The sequence below is a fragment of the Mytilus edulis genome, chromosome 5 (genome assembly GCF_963676685.1).
Source record: "Mytilus edulis chromosome 5, xbMytEdul2.2, whole genome shotgun sequence".
NCBI lineage: Eukaryota > Metazoa > Mollusca > Bivalvia > Mytilida > Mytilidae > Mytilus > Mytilus edulis.
Window position 1 is genome coordinate 35,331,733 of NC_092348.1, and position 26,236 is coordinate 35,357,968.

A 26,236-nucleotide genomic window follows, 5' to 3' on the forward strand; every position below is an offset into this window, starting at 1 on the left:
ATTTAAAAGTTTATGGTAGGCGAAGAATGTGAGAAATTGGTCTATTTTAGAAAAAAAAATTGAGGTAATTTATAGTTTGTTTTTTTAAGTATCGTAAACTGATTATTTTATCAATAGTAAACCCTTTCTTACCGTTATAAATTGATCAATCGATCTGGGTGATTTAATACTTGAATGAAGTATTATTGCTCGTACAAAAGCATAGTCTAAAAATGTATCGTGATTTGCTATGATTTTCTGTGAAGTAAGAATTATTTATAAAAGGAGATGTGGGGTAGCTACGTCAATATGTTCATTGTATCATAAAATGAGGTTATAAAATACCACAGAAGTGTCAATTTCATTCTTTGTTTATATTTTTGTATTTATTAAATCGCATTTACTGATTTTCTTTTCTCTCTCACATCTGTAAGTTTGGATTAATTTTAATTTAATTTTTTTTTACTTTAGGACACAAGAACAATGAATTTAATAGTGACTACTGAACTGGGTTATACTTTGAAATCACTCACTGATTTGCACAACTTTTTTCTAGAAATGCAATATGCTATTTCATTTATCTTGTTTGATTTTCATTGAAACATGAATCCCAAATGTCATTTTCAAAATTAATATTGAGTAAATATTAATATCACAAATCTATCAGATCATCAATAGTCATGTAATTGGAGGGAATTTTACTCCAGTGACTAAATATTAATTCTCTTTAAACACAGACAGTTAAATATGATGTGGTCTTGTTGTGGTGGTTATAAGGTAAATAATAGACTTTTTAGTCAGGTCATTCAGGCACTCAGCTGCTGGTGCAATCATAAAACTTATGAGGTAACAATTAGATAGTTCAAATAGACATCCACTTTTATTAGATATGGCTAGTTTTTTTAGATTCTTTAATATAATTTATTCTTAGATTTTATTAAATATTTTAATCCTTAATGAAGACAAGTAGTTCTTTTAACCATAACCTTGAACTCACCCAAGAACCAGTAGCCATGACCTTGAACTTTCTTAAACCATTGTTACCTTGAACTGAAAATGGTTCATGAAGGAATAGCTCATTAAAAGTGATATAAACCTTTAATGTGTTTCTTTGTCTCAAAATATGCTATTTGATACAAAACATCAAGTTGAGTGCCCATCTTTTGCCCTTCATTTTATTTCACTGTTACTTGATACTGTAAAGGTGTAATTTCCATGAATTGCACTCTTTTATTTTGGGAAATAATTGGGGTATTAGTACTGTAATTGTAGGATTTATTATTAGCTCCATTGTAACTATACCTAGTGGGATTTGAACTCTTATCTGGGCAGGAAAAAAAAATATGCTCATCATGAAAGAGTTATTTTAGGTTTTGGTTTCCTAAATCATCTAAACTAAGCCTGAATTAGAATGTACTTGCTTCATGGAAATGCAAACTTCAGCATATCCCACAAATCACCAATCCTGTCAAACACAGTTGTGCAACAGAAGTCTGTATAAATTGATAAATTTCAGTCATAAAAAGCTGCTAATTATAACAGTATGGGTACTCCAAGTGTGTTTGACAGTTAAGATTGACAATATGATGAGTTACAATAATATAAGTACAAATAGAGAATTCAGTTAGATATAGAACTGCTATAAGAGACATTAGTTAAAGGGAGGACCATCTGCCTTTAATTGGCATGTAGAAAGATATAATTTCTGTTTTACAGCAGTGAATATGAATTAAGTGCAAACTATTAGCATTAGACAATTTTATGTTTGGTTTTAGGCAGATTATTAATGTAATTGAGAGTTAGATATATTCATTTACATTGAATTTTTATTAATGATGTTTTTTAATCTAAATGCAATCAAAATCTGTTTTGAGGAATTGAAGATGAAAACGGGATTATGCAATGAAAGTTGATCAAAATTAGCATAAAAAGCATGTTTACAAAATATCCTTGATCAGAAGCATGCCAGATATTAAATGTAATGGTTTATATGAAATTAAACAGCTTGAAAGCATTTTAATTCAATAAAATAACTGGAAGTATTTAATAAGTGAAATCTTAGGGATGATGGATAATCATAAAGTCACGCAGGGGATGTCTCCAGAAAATGAAATTGATTTGTGTTTTTAAATTATTTTTATGCCCACCTTTGATAGTAGAGGGGCATTATGTTTTCTGGTCTGTGCGTCCTTTCATGTGTCTATCCATCCGTTCATTTGTCCGTCCGTCCCGCTTCAGGTTAAAGTTTTAGGTCAAGGTAGTTTTTGATGAAGTTGGAAGTCCAATCAACTTGAAACTTAGTACCCATGTTTCCTTATTTACTATGATATGATCTTTCTAATTTTAATGCCAAATTAAAGTTTTACACCAATTTCACGGTCCACTGAACATAGAAAATGATAGTGTGAGTGTGGCATACGTGTTACATAGGGACACTCTTTGTTTTTTCCTGGAAGGGAGATTGGGATAAAAGGTGGGAGGGTGAGGAAGCAGTCATTAGGTTTTGCAACAATTTCCATAAAATTGATTAACTGTAAGAATATTTATGTAAAGTAGAGTGGTTTTCTGCAATGAGAGTTTTCATGCTTAAGTCGAATTTCTCTCTTGTGACTAATGATTCTAATATTAACATTCTGTTAATTTATCTTACTGTACCAATACAAATCATTAATTTGCTAATATTACAGAACTATTTATTTTACACAAGTGGCATGTAATCTTTCTGGGTTAATTAATATAGTATGATTAATGTGTAAGATTCTATAGAACCTCAGTGCTGCGTGTGATGTTCCTTCATGTTCCTTTATTATGAAAACTATTAAACAATTTTATTTTCCTAGAAAAGTTGTATTTTTAACTTTTAATGATTTCTTTAAAAAAAAAACTATTCACATACTTAAGATCTCATAACCCTCTTTCTTGTTCAATTGGTCAGTTTTGTTTTATTAGTCGAATTTTCTTCTGTAAAAGACGTCCAATTTTAAAAATTCTAAACCTGGGGAAACAAAGTTGTTATTTTCAGAATTGGAGATATGTTCCTTAATGCTTGCATGGTCTATATAAAATATTGGGCTGTTGACATTAGTTTTTCATCATGGTTGCCTTAAAGAGCTTCAGGTCTGTAAAAAAATGTACAGAGAAATGTAATATTATAAATATATAAACTTCATTGAGTTTATTTCATTTTTTAACTAGAGGGATGTCAGAAGCAAATGTAGATTTCTGTATTTCATTGTACCTGTTCAAAACACAAAAGTGGTTTTTTTTTTTTTCAATAAAAGTTGATTGTAACATGAACAAATTATCTACCAAAACCCAGTAAAAGAAACTGAATGGAAGCAGCTTTCAGTCACAGCCTTCAACAATGAGCAAAATTAATACCAAAAAGTAAGCTATTTAAGGTCCAGGCATAATTAAAGGTGAAATCGAAAACAGGTAATGGTCTTTTTGAATTTATATTCATTTTCATGTTATTTAAATGTTTATTTTTTTTTGCTATATTAAGTTTCTAAGAATATAAAAATCGTTTACTTATTTTATTCAGCAATTTGATGCAGAGTTACATAAATGTCATTTTATTTGTCCATTGGTTATTCATATTGGGTTGCTGTCTTATGCCCCACATTTTCTTAAAATTATACAATAATTGGGTGCTATAGACACTGTAGTATTCAACAATGGCTTTGTCACTACTTCAATAACACAGAGAAAAAATGTGAATGGCATTGATCTATTGGATATGTATATCAGAAAGTTACTATGTTCATGTTTAGGTTGATTATACTTGTCATGTAGACAGGATCATTGTACTATGACTACTACATCTGTTACAGGACAAACTTACAGATTCAATGATAACAGAATTAATAACTACTTGTACCCTTTTGGTTTTGAACTGTCTTTATGTTTTAAAGCAGACTGCAGTTGTTTGGTCATACTCTTCTTGGGAATTGGTTTAAGGTTCAGACTAGTCATGATTATCAATGCTGTAAAATTGATTTATGTCAAAATTTTCATTTGAGGCCATTTTATAAGCTAAGGTTGTTATTTTATTTTTTTGTGTTTAAAGAATTTTGTTTATATAAAGTTTGTGATAAACTATGATAATGGTAAACCCAACCTAAATGTCAGGTTTGGACTTAAATTCACACAACTGGTCAAGAATGCAATTTTTCTGACTTGTTTGGACAATATGACTATATTGGAAGCAATCAGTTCCTCACAGTGAATTGCAACACAATCAATTGAAAAAAAACAACCATTTTGAGGTTTAAATATGGTCTACAAATAGTAAATTTGTGCAGTGTCTTTAAAGACTGGTAGAATGGAAATAAATTTACTAGAGACTGCTTTAGATTCATCATTGAGTACCAAATGTTTTTGGTAGATAAAGATATGTATAAACAGTATATCACTGAACGGATTTAGTTTTTTTAAATTTTGGACATCTTGACCTACATATTCACCCTAAAGGATCTTTAACTACGCATACCATTAAAAAATCTGTCAAAGGAAAGAGTCAAATTAATAGGTGGTTAACCCTTTCCTCCATAATGACGCCTTTTGACGCCACCCCCTTTACTCCATAATGACGCCTGTGAATTACCTCAGTTTTAACACTTTGACTACGAAATGTCTGCATCAGACTTAATAGAATTTAAATCCAATATGAAAAGGATATTCATAAGAGTATCTGACTTAAATTTATTTGATGAAATATTTGTTTTTCGCAATGCGTTAATACTTTCAAAGCAGATTTCAGCATATTATTTTAAAAATCCTATGAGAATCAAGTATGCAAAAAACCAAATTCTATTGAGGAAAGGGGGAAAAGTGAAAAGACAATAATGCTCAAACAGAAAAATTGAGATTGACAAAGATGCTAACTCTTACAATAAGGGGTTGGGGGTATTTCAGGAGATCATCAGAGCACTAGACACATTTCAATGATTTTGAGCTGAATACATATATGTTATATATATTTGATTGTAAACATGAACAAATTATCTACCGAAACCCAGGAAAAGAAACTGAATGGAAGCAGCTTTCAGTCACAGCATTCAACAATGAGCAAAAGTTGTGAAGTTGTGTTAATGGATAACAATGCAGTCTCAATTATATACTAGTATATCACAGAGCTCCTTTTAAATGAGACATAATGTAACTTTATCTTTTTAAAGGGAATTGGCCATTAACTTGTACTTACTATAGTCAACCTAAACTAAAGATAAGTTCACACTTACTGCTAAGTATATATGTTAGTTCAGTCCATATGTACTCCTTCTGAATCCTTGTTAATGGAAGCAGGTTGACATTAGTAATGGGGAAACTTTCATTAGGAGGAACTATCCACTTATATTATAACTGATTTGCTATTGTTTGTCACAATTTGACTTGTGGGAATACAGTAATTTAATTTTTCAAAATAAATTAAAAAGTCTGTGTCATTATGGTACATTTTTATGTACCGTATACACAAGTGTATGTTATCACGATTAGAAATCTATTTATTTATTTAAATATTTAATTTCAAAGAGCCATTGTTTGATTTCGAATTTTTTTTATAAGGTAGTCAGAATTTGACTGAAGCAAAGGATTCAAAAGTCATCGTGAAATGATATAAAGATTGTTATTAAAAAAAGTAGAATTTCATTTTTTAATTAACTGAAATGATTCCAAAGGACTGGGGACTTAATATGCTTACCCCTATACACTTATATTAACCTTCCCCTTTTTGCCATGAGAAATTAAGTGTATGAATACAGCTTTTATGTTTCAACATAACATTATATTTATAATTGATTAGACGTACATTAAAGTATAATATACCGCAATTAAACAATTATTTTTCTGTTACGCATTATCAATATAATAGCATTTCTCTCTATTCAGAAATATATATCCAGAGGGAATAAAGTAATACTTGTACAATCAGTTAATAAATAATAACACTGAAGTAAGAAATTGAATGAAAAAACTAAATATTATTTAAGATACGTAGTTTCAAATTTTAGGTTTTTCAGAAAAAATACTCTTTATAAGTAAAAAGATAAGTAACTTACCTTTGAATTATTCACATGTAATGAAAAAGAAAACTTTGTGAATACAAATAATTGTTTGTTCTTGAGCACAGCTGATATTTTTTAAACTCCAGAGGTATGTTGTGTGGAAAATTATTATTTATAATCAATTAATGCACTTATTTGTGAAAGCTAGTCTTAATTATGTAAAGCTCAGGTGAAAAAGCCTTGATTATATGAGGAGGAAGAGGGGGTGTTTTCTTTACACTATAGTTCTGCCTCCAATTGTCAATGATTAGACGAAAAGTGATCATTATAATATTGGTGATTATCTATCTCTCACAGCAGGTTAAGATGACATCAGAGAGCTATTACCATCAATTGTTAAGTTTTCTATTGGATAAGGTGTAATCAGGAGTAGAATTGTTCAAATCAGTTTTTGTTATAGTTATAAGTTGTGCTGTGTTTTTCCTATTATTTGAAAAATTAATGAGATAATAAGGACAAATTGATGAATTCTTGTTTGTTTAGATTGATCTTTTGATCTATTGATTTTCTGTGTTCAGGAAGAAGAGTTAAGGGCTTGAAATTTGTAGGATAATTACTGTAAATTTGTTTCATTGTTTTGTGGTCAATTAAACAAGCAGTGTTAGTCGATGCTCTGAACTTGTGCAGGAAGTAAACATGACTTCAGTGTATAACTATAATCCTTCTTTTACTTTTGAGAGTACATTTATTTAGGTGTTTTATTCTTTATTAATTTATTAAAAAACACCTTTATCCTTTACTAAAATTAGTAAGAAGAGGATATCCCTTTTCTTTCATCTTTAGTACATTTAAACTCTCCAGACTAGTTGATTTTCTACATATTATTTACTTAATTTGATAAAAATTCAATTATCCTCTGATTTTCATATTGTTATATCAGGATAAAAGTGTCTGATGATGTCTCATCATAGCGGATCATTGAAAAATGTTTTGCCGGCATATCATCCTAAGAAAAACTGATTTCATCACCGATTGACTCATTCATCCAATATTTTTCAAACCTTTAGCTTTTAAACTTAAATATTTAAATATACAGTGGCGGATCCAGTCGGGGGGGGGGGGGGGGGGGGGGGGGGGGTTCCGGGGGTTGGAACCCCCCCCTTTTTTTGGCCGATCAATGCATTTGAATGGGAGCATATAGTTGGAACCCCCCCTTTACTCTGGGTTCGGAACCCCCCCTTTTTAAAATGACTGGATCCGCCACTGATATAATGAATACGAAATAGCCTGCACTTTTTCAAATGAAATTTTGAATAGGTGAAAAATTTGATGTTTCGAGTGAAGATTTTTTTTCTCACTTGATGTAGTGGTGACATGTACTATGAGTTTGACTTCTAATATAAATATTTGAAAAACAGAATTCGGTCATGTTTAAAGGGTGAGCCTTTTAATTAAGCTTGAGATACTCACTGGTTTACACTTAATTAAAGTATTTATTTGTTCAGACTATCTTCTTTTTCTATTGCTTGAAGCACTGGTTAACATTTTAATGGGGAAACACTTCCGCATTATTACTGTTAACCCTTTATTATTTTCTTTAAGCAGTTCTACAAACTACCATTTACTGAGAATGGTTGCAAAAAAAAACCCCATATATTATTTACTGTGAACTGTTACAAAATGATCCCCATAATTATTTACTGGGGGCATTATGATTTAAATGGAATCATTTCATGAGTACCCCATTATTAACTTTCTTTAACACAAAAAACTTAGAAGGAGAAATTTTGACATAGTTTTACAGCATTGATATTTATAAGTAAACGGTACAGGAGTAATAAATACGTAGTTAATTATATAACTGGTTTATCATGGGTTGTTGAACTCAAAAGCTAACTGTTACAGAAAGATGAATAATAATGTTTTGATCCATTTATTTATATATTAACATGGAATTGATGAACTGAAAAACTGAATTTTTAGAAATTAATTTACTTTTTTTTTGTTATTGCGAATAATGTGACTTGCATCAGATGACATTATGTAATATATTCATTTTTATTCCAATAATATGTATTTTAGTAGGAAACACTTCTGTCATATCAGTCTTCCAAGTTCAATCATCATTTGATAACTTTAAAGTTATTAACTAAAAAAAAAATGATGAAAACATTTGTCCTTTGAGTCTATACTCTCACTGAGAAGGCACTTCTTTTAGGAGGCAGAAATTGGTTAATATCATAGGAGGCTTTAAAGACATTCAGTGACACAGCTAAAAAATAGACAAAGATCCATAATAAAATGTACTACAGGGAGTACTTGAAGTTTACAATTATTGTTTACTGTTTACTTATTTGGTAGATTTTTCTTCTTAATTTATAGTACTTATCTACATGTAGTGGTCACTTGACTAGGTCATTTTTTGGTTCTCAGATTATTGTGACAGTACTTGATAGAATTATGTGGTCACTTAACCCAGGCTAATGGGAATCAGTGGTCATTTAACCAGTAGGCCGATGGGAATCAGTGGTCACTTGTAGCATTTTTGAATGTCACAGTTGTTGTTAATTAAATTGAGATGATACTTAAAGAAAGATTAGCTTCATTATATGAATATGACGACTTTTTTGAAACTGGATGACGTAAATGAAATCAGAAATCGTTCACACTGAATATATATATCAAATTATTTACATGAATTTTTTAGCTGTATCATTGACTGTGTCCACAGTCTACTTAGTGACCCTAGCCTATTTATTGTTGTCTGTTGTATATATCCTGATCGATATATTTGAAGTTACCACTAAATAAAAACTGATTTGTCTATATACAATGGAGAAAACAGGTTGCGATGGGGAGAGGGGAGGGATTTTGGCATAAAATTGTAAATAAAACTGCTAATTAAAAATAGGAAGATGACTTGTAATTGATTGCCAATGAGAAATGAGACAACTCTCCAGAGACCACATGACACAGAAATTAACAACTAAAGGTTACTACATGTTCTTTAACAACGAGTAAAACCATACGACATAGTCAGCTAAGAAAGGCCCAGAAATGACTACATATTTACCATTTAACAATAACATCTTTTTTCTGTGAAACCTCAGGTTACATCCCCTGAGAGGTGTTTATATCATTTTCAACGAATAATACGGTGATAGCGCTGAATAAGGGTATATTAAAACATGGTTATATTGGAAATGTATTTTGATACCCTGAAAGTCAAAACATCAGGGAAATTTTTTATTGAAATCTTTTTATTTTCATCAAATTTATTTGCATTGAACGTATTTGTTGATAGCATAGTAAACTGAGTTGTACAACTGATCAAAAGACCTGTGAAATCTCTGAAGAGTTTGGAAGTACTTTTTCCTTAACTACTTAATTATTGTAAACTGTGAAATATAATAATATATTATCTAACTAACTGTATCCTAAATCAGGCCAATGTACTTTACAAAATACTTATTTGTACCAAAACAATCTTGTTTATTCATAATATTGACTAGTTAAATATCCTGTCCATTGGTCTCTTGTGGATTGTTGTCTCATTGGCAATCATATTTCCTTATTAGGTCTTTCCACTTTTTTAAAGACCTTTTGTTTTTCTTCTGATTATTTTTTTTTTTTTTTTTTTTTTTTCTTCTGCCGTCTGAGATGCTTTTTTGTCTTACAACATATAGAATGGATTTTTTGGCCAATGATGTTGTACAGTAATGGGGGTTTCGAAACTCACCCTGTGTGACCGAACACTTATTCTTATAGGAGTTATCTCCCTGCATCCCCTTTTTCTTGTTATCGCTTTATCTCTAAAACCGTAAAAGATTTTAGCAAACTGTTTTCACCAAATTGGTCGTCTACTCTTGAGAATGATTTGAATTATTTTGACTTTAGTGATCGGAAGACATCTTAAGGGAGTTATTTCCCTTTGAAAATTTAAGATAGGCGATTTGTTGGATCAATTCATACGTTATAAGTCGTAGAGGCCTACAGTCTTTTGATATGAAGTCCTTGGTCCATTTGAAGGAAAATGAGGTCAAGGTCAAAGGTCAAGGTCATGTTCTAAATTTTGAATTTTGCGTGTTGTCGTTATACCACAGAAACTGTGACAGTAAATGATATGATGTGTTTGCTAAATAACTGTTTACAATAAGGCGCAACTTCAACCTATTTCAGTCAAAGTGTTTTGGTTAACCCTTATAGGAGTTTTCTCCACAACCATACAAGTGATTGACCTCCGGTCTTCCGTTTTGTGTTCACTGACCTATGACCTTGAAATTGAGATCAAGGTCAAAGGTCAAGGTCATGTTATAAATTTTGAATTTTGCTTGTTATCGTTATTCAAAAGAAACTGTTACAGTAAATGATATGATTTGTTTGCCAAATTGCTGTTTACAAAAAGGCGCAACTTCAATCTATTTCAGTCGAAGTGTTTTGGTTAACCCTTATAGGAGTTTTCTCCCCTTATGTATTTGAAATCAGTATTTCTTCACAACCATACAAATGATTGACCTGGGGTCTTTTGATTTGAGATCCCTGACCTATGACCTTGAAATTGAGGTCAAGGTCAAAGGTCAATTTGACATTCTAGATTTTGACCTTTGCTAAAAATAATTTCAAGTCTTCTGCATATATATACCTATTAGTCTTATTTTTTATATCAATTTGAAGAACCAAATAACATCAACAAGGAGTGACATTTTCTAACATCGTTTTTTAAATTTCATTCTTATTATCGAGGTGGAAAGACCTTCAATTGTTCTCTGAAGAATTGGTTTTTAATTTTTGTAAGGTGTTTTTAGTACAATATATTTGCTTTTGTCCAGAAATAGCTCTTTTTCAGATGTAATTAAGTGGACCAAGTAATCATCATGAAATAGGTCGGAACCTGAATTTTATTACTCTGGGACAGTGCACGACAGTCCCAAGTAAATGTATATGACCCTCCAGAAAAATAAAAAATGAAATCTGGTTTTGAATAAATTGTTCAAAGATTGATTGATTGATTTTTAATGCAAATTCTGCACATAATGGGTTCTGATTTTGCGAGAACACATTTTGACAAATGTCAAATTATTTTTCTGGAGGTTAATATACATTTACTTGGGACTGTCGTGCACTGTCTAATAGTACTTAAATTATGGTTCCACACCAATTAGTCAGGCAAAGAAACCCATCATATAGATTAAAGTCAATGATTAAAACAATATTACTACATACATGTGTATTCACATGTAAAACACCCAAATATATTTGTTTACTCAGGATATTATGAGGTCCATTTAAAATTAGAAAGTCAAAGGACCTGCTGTCTTTAATCACCAGGATTAACCACCAAGCACGTAAAAAGAATAACCTTTCCAATTTAGGGACCCAACTTTCCAAAATATGAAAGGATACACAGAAGCAATTGATATAGGCATGTTCTGTTAGATGTAGGGCCCAAGATCTAGTAGCCTGTGGTTTACTAAGGGGTCCCACTAATCTTTTCCCCTGCCTAGAGTTATTAGTATACTGAACTTCCTGGTGTGGTATGAATATTCCTATTCCTAAAAACATCCTACCCTATATCCAGGTGCGGATCCAGAGGGGGGGTTCCGGGGGTTGGAACCCCCCCTTTTTTTGGACGATCAATGCATTTGAATGGGGACATGTAGTTGGAACCCCCCTTTGTCCTGGGTTAGGAACCCCCACCTTTTTAAAAAGGCTGGATCCGCCCCTGATATCCTCCTTAATTTACCAAGAGTTATAATAAATACCAGATTTATCTGAGCATCAGAAGTCACAGGTAATAATAAACTCATCCAAAGATTTAATATGAGTTTTTAACCCTGCAACAACTGTTTCTAGGATAAGTAGATTAGGTGGAAACTAATTCCGTAGGTCAATGCTTTATTCTCAAGGTATAACCTGTTTTGATCCCTATTTGTTAAAAAGAGAATCAGATATTTGTATTGGATCTGTCAAATTACTAATATCAAGTATATAGATTAATCAATTTACCATATGCTATCATAGTTTTATATGACAGTTGTTATGATAATTTTAATAACTGCATGAAATTGTTTCTTACATGAACTGATTGATAAGTTTTCAATCTGTACATGTTCAGTTACATAACAAATGTTTTGTTAATTAATGCTATTTACACAATTACAAAATATGAAGAAATGGCAAACTTTGTCTTATCTTTAAAGTCTTGTTCTGTCTGTACTACTTTTGTCACTTTGATTACAGAAAGAAAAAAGTCAGTCCATGCATGTCTTTGAAAGAAAAACAAAACCCTCGTAAAGTTTATGTAAAAAACTGAAAAACTTGGGTCTACTGTCTTCTAACTTTATATAGTACTCTGGAGATTAAAATCTATGCTCAAAACGACTGAGACTCTGAGTTCAATAATCATACTCCAAATTTTGATGACCGCACAGCTTAAATTAACTTATTGATGGATGGTACAAATGGTACGAACATTTTTTTTTATCATAAGCATCTGAATACATATATATATTCATTTACAGGAAAAATTATCTTGTGGATCTACTGCTATCCCCATGTCCAAAATTGCCCTTAATGATCGAAAACCATTAGATGTCAGAGCAATCTCAAATTACACATCACCAAACAATGATTGTTCTGTGTTAAAACTTATCTATTGGTCTGAGTTACTGTACTTGTCTAGGAACTACCTAAGGAATTTGAACATCTCTATTTGATGAGGGTGTCTTTTAAGTGCAACGTATGTCCATCGTATTAATATTGTGTACCTTCCCACTCTCTTTTAAAACAATGTTTTAAAATCCCCTAGAGGTCATAGACATTACTGCCAAACCTTATTATTATTTAGTTGATACTTCACTAACTATATTTGCCATCGATCAGATTTTCCTTAACAGTCAAATAATTTCATATATTGTCAGTTTATTGGAGTTTGAGTGTTCTATAATTGATAATTAATGAAATAAACATTGACAATTTGGTTAATCAAGTACATGTATCGTTTCTGTCAAACCTAATTATTTCATTATTTCTAATGCCTACAGATTTTTTTTAAGAGGAATGAACGCTTTTTCAAGATTAAAGAATCAAACTTGTCGTTGACATTCTGACGCAATCACTGAAGTGAAAGTCCTGTAAATATCCGTAATGGATAAATTCAATTTTAAAGGCTTCAAAGAAATGAAATGGAAAAAGTACAAAGTTACTAAAAGGTTAGAAATAAGATTATGTATAAAATAACAATCTACGAGTTTATGACTCTAAGTATTTATTACATCAAATGTATTTAATCAAATTCTGATACTTTTCTGTTGTTTCCAATTTCAAGTTCACACAAGGCTGACAAGCATTAATGATATACTATGTAGAATGGCCATAGTCAGTTTTCACCATGTTTACTGACCTTGACTTTTAATGTTAGAACTAAGCTACATGTATTTTTACCATGAAGAAGCATGTTACTAATTTTGATTCTGAATACTTTAAACGTTGGACTCTTTGTTGTCTGTTATATTTTTCTGTTTTTTTGGTCCCTTCCATTTGACCTTGACCTCTGACATACATAACCAAAATTGATACACAGTGAACTCCAAATGTATCACATAAGAAATGCATAAGAAGATAAATTCAACCTTTGTCAAATTTGGAATGATTATGTCAGAGGTCAATAGTCAAGGTCACATGATATATTTTTATGCCTGTAACATATTTTGAATTGTTGCAGAAGTACATGGATATTGAGTTTTACTTGGACAAGTTATGTAATTATTGTGGCCTTTAAAAAATGTAAAGGTTAAAATAAAACCTCTATATAAAAGTCATTTATAACTCTTTCATTAAGTGACTTTAACATACATGTCAGACTGTAATTAAAACACATTTGGTCTGGGAACTTTTCTTGTTTCTGACTAAAGTTTTCTTCAGTAAACAAGTTATGAAATAGAATGTTATTGAATTATTTGTGTATCTGCTTATTTGATATGTCTGCAACTTGTATGACTGACTGCAGTTTTATCTGGGAAAGAAACCCTTGTACACATTCTAGACCTTGAATTAACAATATTAAGAGTACAAATAAAGATTATTTGACATAGTTCTCATCAATATTTAAAACTTACATGTAACTTTGCTTTAAAATGTGCAAAGTATTCTTGTCTTTTATAAGGGAATAAGAAGATGGAATATGATGCCAATGAGACAACAATCTACCAGAGTCCAATTTATATAGATGTAAGCATCTAAAGGTCATCATACAGCCTTCAAAAATGACCAAATTCCATACCGTATAATCAGCAGTAAAAGGCCCTTGCATGAAAAATGTTAAACAAGGAAACCAACAGCCAAATAAGAAAATAATTTATGGTTGCTAGGTGACATTTTAAAAAATATAACATACACGATTGAGCTATTAAAAGCAAGCCCTGTCTTTTTGGTCCTCAATTTAAAACACAAATGTGAAGTCATATGCACTTATGTAATAATATGCACTAAGATCATTTTCTTATAAACTCTTAGTTTAAAATACTTAGGTCTTTAAGAACAGTTCTTGAACATTTTAAGAACACTGTTCTAAAATTCCTTGCAGGGGTTGCAGATTATGAAAGTGCTTATAAATGAACAAAAAAATATTAAATCGTTTTAATCATTTTCAAGTTGATATTAAATAAAAGGGAGAAACCTTCAAAATGTTGAAACAATTAATTTCTTCAATTTATTTCAAAATTTTATATTAAATTAAATATTATAAGAAGTTGGCTAATGATTGATGCTGATGTGTACATGTATTTCAATCAAAGCATTAAACACTATCATTAAGAATTAAGTTAAATTTGATTGAAAGTTTTGATATCCTACCAGGACAAACAGTATTATCAATCAAATGTATTCATAATAGTAGGCTGTATCATTGAGTTTGCTGCTTATAGGCTCACAATAGGTTCATTATGTAATGGCTAATGAGTTCTGTAAGGTAATATGCCAGTGGTGGATCCAGAACTTTTTATAAGGGGAGCCTCTGACTGACCTAAGGGGGGCCCGCTCCAATCATGCTTCAGTGATTCCCTATATAATCAACCAAATTTTTCTCACAAAAGGGGGCCCCCTGGATCCGCCTATGTATGCTGCTTTGGAAATATTTTGATTATACATTTAGTTTCTTTAAATTATTTGTATAAAAAGGGTTATACTGGCATTTCTTAAAAGTGCACCATATTTTTAATTTTGCTGTGAATTGCTTTTTTGGACTCATGGAGGGAAAAAATATATTTTGATTTTGAAAGTTGTGCAATTACTAAACATAGTTTTTAGTGAAAGTATTGTTGAAGGCACTTAGAGATCTATAGTTGCCCAACTTCAAATGTTGTACTTTTGTTTGTCTTATGCAGTTAAGTGCATTATAACAGTTTCCTGACAATGACTGTTATTGATTGATAAGTCTATCAGGGCTTTCACATGTGAGTGGTTAGTGACATATTTTGACATGCTACTCTCTCCCACTGCTGCCTTCTTTAAAATAATATTTATATTCAAAACTTGGCAGCTTGAAACTTCTACTTTTAGTTCATTCAATGTTAGAAGTCCACAGTAATCAGTGAACCAGGCTGCTAACATCAATTTTCATATATTGATACATTAAGTGGACATTATTTTGTGAAAAAACTTAAACCAAGCTAGAACTTTCACTTTAAGTGTCCAGGTCATATTTCTGAAACCCAATTAATGTAAAAGACCCTATGAATTTATCATGTATCGATAAGAAGTAAGTGAGTGAGCAAAGGTCGATATCTAGAACATCAAATTTAACTTTGACCTAGCTTGACTTCATAACAAGGACACAAAATCAAAAGACCCGAGGTCTTTCATTAAAAATGGTTAATATCACCATACATATTTTTTAAATATAAGGGAGAAACAGGGTCAAGTTATGTTATTATTGAATGTAGAAATGATAAGCTGGTTTGAACATTTAGGCTTCATATGCTTTTGGTATGTTTCTGTAAAAATCTTTATACAAAAGGTCATTTCCTAGAACTTGATCAAAATATCAATGTAAATGAAATAGGAAAAAAGGATTTAATTGAGAGACTTGGATGATTTGCTATGATGAGAAGCAATGTTCTGAAACAGTTTTTCCAATGTATTTAAATATTGATTAATCTTATAAATGTTCCTGATTATTAGTTATAGTAATAAGCAGTTGAGCAATTAATTTGCCTAAATGATTGATTGTATGTTGGTTGTTTAATGTACAGAGGAAAATATTTCATGCGTTAATGATGCATTTGAGCTGATTTAAGAGACTTCTAATAATTCATTGCACCATTGAATTAATACTAATATTTGACTTGTTGTTTCGTCCTTTTTTAAATATTTTTTTTTCATGTTCATTTATGCTATCATATATACTGTGGTCAAAATGAAGAATTTGGCAATGACAAGTATATTGATTTGTATGTGTTAACCTGACATCTTGGTATTCTTTTGCAATGTCAGCTTTCAAAATTTGCACTTTTATCTTGAAAAAGCAAATATTCCACTTAAAAATTATCAATAATCATAAATATAATTTTGATGGTTAAAAACAGCTGGTTATATGCTCTTATAACACATTTCTTTGATGTTTTAACACTTCCTTGTCAATAAATATAAATATTGAAAGATTTATGGTATGCACATTTTAATTTAGGAAAAGGATGCAGCTTTTCAAATATATATGTTACAAAAAAATCAGGTCATTTTTAATTAAATCTACACAATAAGTTTTACAAGATATGAGTAAGACATGTAAACCTAACCCAACAGATTACTCTGTATCTGAGTCAACCAATCTTGGTTCTTACTCCATTATTTTTGCTTTAAGCAAGGAGCAGCAAATTCCTTTTTTAAATTCCTTCGTTTTATCCAGCACAGGGGTTTCAAACCCACAACCTCCCCCACTAGAGGGGAACACTCTTTCACAAAACCATGTTTAAATTCTAACCATCCTATAATCAAATTTTAAATGTACATGTAATAGTTTATTGCACATTAAGTTTGAATGGGTTAAAACAGTAAACCTAATGCCTTATGTTAATTGAAATGAAAACAAGAATAATGAGTTTATTGAGTGTTGCTTTGTTTATGTTCATAATGTTGGCACTCTAAAGTGTTACATCACACCCAGTGTTACTCTATGGCACTCAATCTATTTCATATATACAATGAGTGGTTCAATAACCTCAGGCAGATCAGCTCTGCGTCAAGAACTGTCAGAGGAAACTTTAATTAACAAAAGTGGGTAAAATAAGCTGAAACTGGTTCAGGTATGGAGCAAAAAACAAAAAACAAAAACATTATATAAGTGGTTAGGAAGGTGATAAATAGTGAGGGAAATATTACCAGTGTGGGATGATGATTAGTAGAAGATACATGTAGATGGTTGGTTTTTTATATGACCGCAAAAATTGAAAATTTTTTGGTCGTATATTGGTATCAAGTTGACATCGTTGTCATCGTCCGAAGACATTTGGTTTTTGCACTCAAACTTTAGTAAAAGTAAATAGAAATCTATGAAATGTAAATGCAAGGTTTATGACCATAAAAGGAAGGTTGGGATTGATTTTGGGTGTTTTGATTCGAACAGTTTAGGAATTAGGGGCCAAAAACAGGTCCCAAATAAGCATTTTTCTTGTTTTTTGCACAATAACTTTAGTATAAGTAAATAGAAATCTATGTAATTTTAACACAAGGTTTATGACCACAAAAGGAAGGTTTGGATTAATTTTGTGAGTTTTGGTCCCAACGAATTAGGGTCCAAAAGGGTCCAAAATTAAACTTTGTTTGATTTCATCAAAAAATGAATTATTGGGGTTCTTTGATGTACCAAATCTAACCGTATATTCAGATTCTTAATTTTTGGTCCTGTTTTTAAATTGGTCTACACTAAGGTCCAAAGGGTCCAAAATTAAACTTAATAGCTTGATTTTAACAAAAATTGAATTCTTGGGGTTCTTTGATATGCTGAATCTAAACATGTACTTAGATTTTTGATTATGGGCCCAGTTTTCAAGTTGGTCCAAATCGGGGTCCAAAATTATTATATTAAGTATTGTGCAATAGCAAGAAATTTTTAATTGCACAGTATTGCGCAATAGCAAGAAAACTTCAATTTCACAGTATTGTGCAATTGCATGAAATTTTCAATTGCACAGTATTGCGCAAAGGCAAGAAATCTTCAATTGCACAGTATTGTGCAATAGCAAGAAATTTTCAATTGCACAGTATTGCGCAATAGCAAGAAATCTTCAATTGCAGAGTATTGCGCAATAGCAAGAAATATCTAATTGCACAATATTACACAATAGCAAGAAATTTTCAATTGCACAGTTTTCGCAATAGCAAGAAACATTCAATTGCACAGTATTGTCCTGTTTTCAAATTGGTCTAAAAAGATCCAAATCGGGGTCCAAAATTAAACTTAGTTTGATTTCAACAAAAATTAAATATATGGGATTCTTCAATATCCTGAATCTAACTATGTATTTAGATTTTTAATATTTGGGCCCGGTTATCAAATTGGTCCACATTGAGGTGTAAAGGGTCAAAAATTGAATTCTTAGGGTTTTATGATATACTGAATCTAACCATGTATTTAGATTTTGGATATTGGACCATAATAGGTAAATGTCCAATTTAAAATTTTTAAGTTTTTAAGTTTAAGTTCTTAGACCACATTCATTCTGTGTCGGAAACCTATGTTGTGTCAACTATTTAATCACAATCCAAATTCTAAACTTAAATGTCATTGTGGCCAAACCTGGGGGGGGGGGGGGGGGGGGGGGTCTGGGGGTTGCAACCCCCCCTTTTTTTTGGCCAATCAATGCATTTGAATGGGAGCATATAGCTTGAACACCCCCCCACCTTTAACTCTGGGTTGGGAACCCCCCCCCCTTTTTAAAATGGCTGGATCCGCCCCTGAATGTTGTGTCCATACTTGCCCCAACTGTTCAGGGTTCAACCTCTGCGGTCGTATAAAGCTGCACCCTGCGGAGCATCTGTTTTAATCTCATATCATAGAGACTGACACTCTTCTCATATTTTTGCAAAACAATCTTTTTTTAAACAGAAATCATGAGACAGTTGTGTTGTGTAACTAAATCACTTTTTATAGCACTTTTTAAGTTTAAATGTTAGCATTACTATAAATGCAATTTGTTTTCCATGAAGAACAAACTAATTTGTATGATCAATTTTTGTTATTCTGTGGCACCTAATTGATGAAAGGAGTATGTGGGAAAACATGAAGCAAAGATACCAACCTTACAACACAACAAAATACACAAGTCATGATCATCTGTGGGACCCAGGTCATCTATGGCCATCAAGTGTAGTTATTAAATGTCAAGCTTATAATCCCCCTAAGTCTAGTTCAGTGCAAATCTTTAATTTGTTTTCTGTTTTCAAATGGTTCAGATGAGTACAGGTAATAAAAGTTTAATTCCTTGTGCACTAACCAGGTGTCTAAAACAATTGTGATTCCTTTTATCCCTCTGCCTTTATGTTGAGGATATTCAACTTTAGAACTAAAGTAAGAACTAAAAGACAAAACTTTTATTTTCAATACCCTCATGGAAATGGTTGTTTTTTACATCCAGCACCATATTTAATACATATTTAGGTTGAGAACATGTCAATGCAAAATGAATATCCACCCTGTTTGTACTTAAAGACCAACACACTGAGCTGGATTTTTGTATATGCTAGTGACAAAAGGTAACAGACCGCATGAAGGAAGACATTTCACCTTACCCAGCCCGGCATAGATACAGGGTCCTGTTAATTTCAATCTCTGTAACATTGCAGGAGTATAGTCAGTCATTGAAGTTAAGGTACACATATTTTTTGACAAACAAATAAAAGAATTTTAACAAATGAATTATGTTTTGCAGCATTGCTGGGTCAGTCACTAAATGAGAAGTTGAAATATTTTTGATAAACAAATTTACAAAATAATCTAAAGCCATAGTTGACCATGGTTTAACTGGATCATGGCCATGGTTAATATGTATGACCATAGTTGACCATGGTTAAACTGGATCATGATCATGGTTAATATGTATGACCATAGTTGACCATGATTAATCTGTATGACCATATAGTTAACCATGGTTAATCTTTCATAATGACCATATAGGGTGTGTTTGGATATACGCCTATGGTTTGATATTTTGTGTATAAAATATCAAACCATAGGAACCTATGGGTAACCATAGGCCACCTCAGGCGTATATTCAAACACCCCCATAGTTAGCCATAGTTAATCTGTATGACCATAGTTAACCATGGTTAATTTGTATGCCCATTATTAATTTGGTTAACCATGATTAATCTGTATGACCATAGTTAACCATGGTTAACCTGTCTGACCAAAGTTGACCATGGTTAACCTGTCTGACCATAGTTAACCATGGTTAATCTGTCTGACCATAGTTAACCATGGTTAATCTGTACATGTATGACCATAGTTGATCATGATTAATCTGTATGACCATAGTTAACCAATGGTTAATCTGTCTGATCATAGTTGACCATAGTTGACCATGGTTAATCTGTCTGACCATAGTTAACCATGGTTAATCTGTATGAGCATAGTTAACCAATGGTTAATCTGTCTGACCATAGTTGACCATGGTTAACCTGTGACCATAGTTGACCATGGTTAACCTGTCTGACCATAGTTGACCATGGTTAACCTGTCTGACCATAGTTAACCATGGTTAATCTGTATGAGCAAAGTTAACCATGGTTAACCTGTGACCATAGTTGACCATGGTTAACCTGTCTGACCATAGTTAACCTTGGTTAATCTGTATGACCATAGTCGACCATAGTTGACCATGGTTAATCTGTATGACCATAGTTGACCATGGTTAAAATGGATCATGACCATGGTTAACCATGATAAATTGATAATTGATTTATAAAAAGCTTGAAAAAACATGGCTGTTCATGGTCAACTGTAAAATAAATGGTTTTCATGGTCAACTATGGTCTTCATTTTGCATGGGTAATAAGTCCCTCTAGGCTCTTGTCATTGAATGCAAAGTAGAAGTAAATACATCTAAGTTTAACTGAATAAACTACAAAATCTGCAGTAGACATTCTCAATGAAAGTGCATGTATATTATACATACCTATTTTAAAGTATAATAATGATAGGAAATTAAGATTCATTACTTCCAAACAGCATTCTCTTTAGAAAAAAACAGTATTGTTTCGTACAACTTCATACATAACTTTCAGGACTAATTATTTCTCAAAACATATGTTTAAAACAGAAGAAATTCTGACGAGTTTTGAAGATAGATTAATAAGTAGATGTGGGAACATGTACATCATAATTATGATGAAATATGAAGCATTATCTTTTGATCAGTGGGTCTTTGTGTCTGTAAAATTGTAATTTATATCTTCATGTAAGCTGTTTTTTTAAGTGCACTTTGTGTTAGTGAGATTGGTGTGGAACAGCTTATTGGAAAAAATCAGTAATTATTTTCATGAAAAATCTTTTCAAGTACTTTAGAGCTTTGAGATCAATTTTTTGCATAAAATTCTGAACTTGTTTTGTGAAATAAGTCCTTAAAAATGTATATATTCTTAATATAAAGTTAATGTGTGAAAGTTTTTGCTAATTTTTAATTTTTAGACTTGTCTAAATTTTGCTTTGCACTTAGCATAGTTTTTCTTGTGATATTGTACATAACTATAAACCATCTAAGAAATGACCAAGAATAAAGTTGACATTTTGATGAACAGCATATTTCAAGATGAATTGAAATAATTAACAATTGATCATTTTTTTTATGGTCTTTTTTGGCGATGGCTTTAATATTTCTCTGAGCTTATTTCTTAAACAAGTAATGTTTTACCAATGAAAACTTATTTGTTTGTTCTTTTCATCTGTTATCAAACCACATGATGCTTATCATTACAGTTAAAAAAAGTGTGGCTTCAAAAAGTATGTTTCTCAATTAGCTTATAAAAAAACATGTAAAAGGAAAAATTTTAAAGTCTTTACTCTTTAGCAAAGGGAGCAAAAAGTGTAACTTTCGGAAATATACATTACCAAAGAGGATATTGTCATGGCTATAAAAAAATATGTTTAATCCTGATATTTACACAGCAAACACTAATGGTTTCCTCCTTTATTGATAAATAATAGCAAAGGATAATGGATTTAGTTGCGTCTTTTTTATTGACTCTTTTACGATATTCATCCCATAAAACATTGAAGATTTCATTCTACCACCAGAAGTTCTAGGTCTTATTGTACCTTAATACCTGTGCATTCATGTGTTATGAAAATTTAATTGAAAATTAATAAGTTTCTTTACTTTGGGGTATTGTGGTTATTGAACTGGTCCCGATGGAATTTCTGTGGTTGTTAGAGTTTATCGTATCATTGTCTTCACTAGATTACCAGCTTTTGTAACGATTTATTAAAGATTCTGACGGGAATTACTTGAGAGTTACTCTGACACTCAAATTAACATTAAGTGTTATTAAGTGTCCGGTTATCTGTCAGACCTCTGTTTAATCGTAATTTGAGAGCTTTAATATTGACACTTTGTATCCTGTTATTAGTTGATCGAGTTTTCTTTGCCTAGATTTTTAAATCATCATTATATTTAGAATCCGAAATGGCATTTCATCATATAAGGAATGATTTTATTGATATTAATATATAAGAAGTGTCTAGAAAATTGCAAAAGTCTGGAGATTCCAAAAAGAACACCTACTTAGTGGTTATAAACTAAGGGATTTCCCATGCTTGTTGTTTCCAGTATACACCGATTCTGATGAAATACTAGATTGACTTAAACATGCTATGTCAGAATTAAGAACTATGTTGTTTTGGTATATTTGCTTTCTTTATATGTAGTTTGTAAACGTGCTGTAGTACTTAAAGCTTTGTTTAAATTATTGATAAAGAAATCCATTCCTTATAAAACAACTACATTTTTTTTATTCATACAACAATATTGACAGAAAAAAATACTCAGAATTATACCTCATACTCAAATACTCAGTTGAATTTGGATCAATTTTTTTTTTAGAGAGCAACACATATACTAGGTTACGAAATCTTAGCTATGAGGTCAATTATTGATTATCTTAGATAATAATCCTGCATTCACTTGTATGTGTAAAGTAAAATTACAAAAATACTGAACTCTGAGGAAAATTCAAAACGGGAAGTCCCTTGAATCAAATGGCAAAATTAAAAACCCAAACACACCAAACACATCAAACGAATGGATAACAACTATATATACCACATTCATACTAAATGTACATGGAAGTTAACTCATGGTTTTAAGTTGATAGCAGCATATGTTTAGATTTGCTGGCATTCTTGTGTGTGTCTTGTTCCTAAGTGTAAAGTCAACGAGGAGCTTGTAATTCAGTGATTTTCATTTGTAACAAATATCTGTGTATATTTATAATTAGTCTTCAGATTTGAATTATTTTATATTTGTCATTTCTGTGGCCTTTTATAGCTATAGTTTACTAATATACTGTATGGTTTTGTTCATTGCTGAAGGCTGGGTGTTTCATAACTTCTATGCCATTTTGTTTGATGGAGAGTTGTCTCACTGGCAATCATCATTATACATGATTTCTTAATTCTAAATGTTGAATGGCAGTTCTTATATTTATAACAATAAACATTATATTGCATAATTGTAACAGATTACCAGAGATAATTTCTATTGACTGAAATATGCATAAACATCTATAACATTTCATATTACATCATCTGTCAATTTCATGTCCATGTATTTTTCTGTCAATAACCATTAAGATAGTATATGTAGATGCATTTTGGTATCAAAACCCGTTGAAGCATTACTCTATGGAGTATAAGTACCGCCATAAACTACAGCGGAAATGTTCAAGTTAATCTGTATATGGAACTGTCATCGAATTTCTATGTTTTGAGTTAATTTAGAGGATTCGATTAGAAACATTTATTTGATTCATTATTGCAATGTACATAGAGTGCAATTTTGCATGTCAAATAAAATATTTATAAATGTATGCATATTGCATGTGCGAAATCATTTTGGTTTAAATTAAACAATTAAATGCCATTGTGATAACTTACAATGTAAATGTCACTGTGTTAATGACTTTTTGAGAGCAGTTAGGTTATATGGTTATAATTGATTTTAAATGTACCTTTTAATTATTGATGTTTGCTCTTAATAATGTATTTATTTAACATTTCTGTAACTCCCCCTTTTCCCAACAAAGTTCTATTTTTTAAGATGTTTATATCTCAAAAAGAAGCTCATAAATTCATCAACATGTTTCCATAATTATTTTTTTTAATCTTTTTATACATTAGCTATTGAAACAGTTGATAAATAATTTCAATGATATTTTATCAGTATCTTATGCTTGTTGAATTGAGAACAAGCTATGTGTTGTAATCAAAGTCTGTTCCCACTTTTCAGTTTGCTTATATATATTCAAAGGGAGACAATTCAATCTCAGGTATTCAAATTTAAGAATAGTTGCCAAAGATGGGCAAAAGTAAAATACTTTTTACCAAGTTGAATACATATTCCTCTCAATACAATATACATGTTGCTGCTGTTTTGTTATCAAGTCAGATTGGCATTGCTCACAGCATTTATAGTGCTTTGATTATAAGAAAAGATAATTCAAATGATCAATTTCTTTATATTATGCATACAAGCAAATCTTAGGGGAATATTTTTTACAAAGAAAACACACATTCAAGTTTCTTTCATCTTCTGAAAAAATATGTCTGTATTGAAGCCATGTTTCCAGAATTTTTTAATGACTTCAGGGGCTGTTTTTAGAAGAAACATGGTTGGTCATCTTTTACTATATATCACAAAGTAGCTAAGGTTCTATGCCTTTATCTTTTTTGAATTTAAAAAAAAGTGTTATTAAAATTTAAAGAGTTGCACTCTTACCTTAGCAAAATGAAAAATATTGAGCTGTCCACCACAGATTTGTGATTTCTGTACAATTAAAGGGCAAAACTGTGATCTGAAAAGAAAACAGGTAACATTTGTTAATGTTTTAATTGTGACTCCTGCAATTATTATAAATTGGTTTGTTTTCATGTCATATCTTTCTCAGTTTGTGTCTTGACTCAGTAGATTTTTTGTTAAGGTCAGATATTATAGGGTTAAAGTTCAGAGATCAGATATGGTTTAAAGTTTATAGTAGGTACCTGAAGTTCATATTAGAAAGATTCCTTGTGAATATAAAATATTTGTCCCCAAAACTGGCAATCCTAGACAACTAAGATCAAGAGTCAAAAGCACCCTTCATAACCTTGATGTTGCCCATTTAGTTATACTGTAGACGAAATACTAAGACCACTTTGTCACTAATTTCCCTTCAAAAAGAGGAAATGACTTATACGCTAGAATGTCTTGTTTCTAATGTTTTCCCTTCTAATTGACTTGGCTTCAATTTGCTTAAACTTTTTTATGTATCTTTATAAAGAAAGATCCAAGTCTGAAATTAGTAGTGTTTTGAATTCATTTTTGTACTCCCAAAAGGAGCTTTCATTTTAAATGCTGAGTATGTATTGGGTTACAAAAACTCCCCCAAATCTAACACTTGAAATGGTTCTGTCAATGTCACACACCTAATTGCAAGTTTTTTTAAGTTACTGTAACTCCAAGGAACTAAGATTATTTAGAAACAATAGGCTAACATACCATAACATGGAATGTGCCAATTAGTTTTCAACACATATGTTAAAACTGGAGGTTTTTATTTATTGTAACATGGGAAAATCTCACAAATGCCAAATCTGAAAACAAACTCTGGCATTTTTAAAGTAAAGTTTCAAACTGAATTACAGATATGATAGAGCAGACCCCCAACGATGCTTTAGATGACAGGTTTATCTCCCTTCTTCTGTATTCAGTAATTTACCTGATCTGTTTTATGATTCTCTTCAACCAGATCTTGGGTAATATGACTTACCATAACTAATTTATGAACTCTTAAAAACTTTTAAAGAGGCCTTTAACTTCTTATCCACTTGATAGATACTGGCACTTTGATTTGTATAAACTTGATATATAGAATATTTAGAAACAATTTGAGGGTAAAGTTATATAACATGAAGTTTTTTGCAATCACATATTCTGCTGCCAGAGACGAAATAAACAATGCATGTAATGAAAGATATGTACTGGTTCAGAACTAGTAAATTC

The 26,236-nt window shown here is 31.2% G+C and overlaps 2 protein-coding genes across 7 annotated transcripts in view; one reads left to right on the forward strand and one right to left on the reverse strand.

Annotated features, from left to right (window-relative positions):
• Nucleotides 1-26,236, forward strand: part of LOC139523548 (probable ATP-dependent RNA helicase DHX35) — a 197,147-nt gene that overhangs the window by 147,845 nt on the left and 23,066 nt on the right. The window lies entirely within an intron of this gene.
• The window catches only part of LOC139523551 (probable G-protein coupled receptor B0563.6), a 53,447-nt gene that overhangs the window by 14,428 nt on the left and 12,783 nt on the right, over nt 1-26,236 (reverse strand). The window contains exon 3 of one of the 4 annotated variants that reach the window (XM_071317666.1): nt 24,974-25,049. The gene's annotated coding sequence lies outside the window, so the exon portion shown is untranslated. Of the gene's footprint in view, nt 1-6,041; nt 6,210-8,681; nt 8,702-21,157; nt 21,183-24,973; nt 25,050-26,236 lie in introns of those variants that run through there. The other 3 variants (XM_071317668.1, XM_071317669.1, XM_071317667.1) reach the window with 3 other exon arrangements.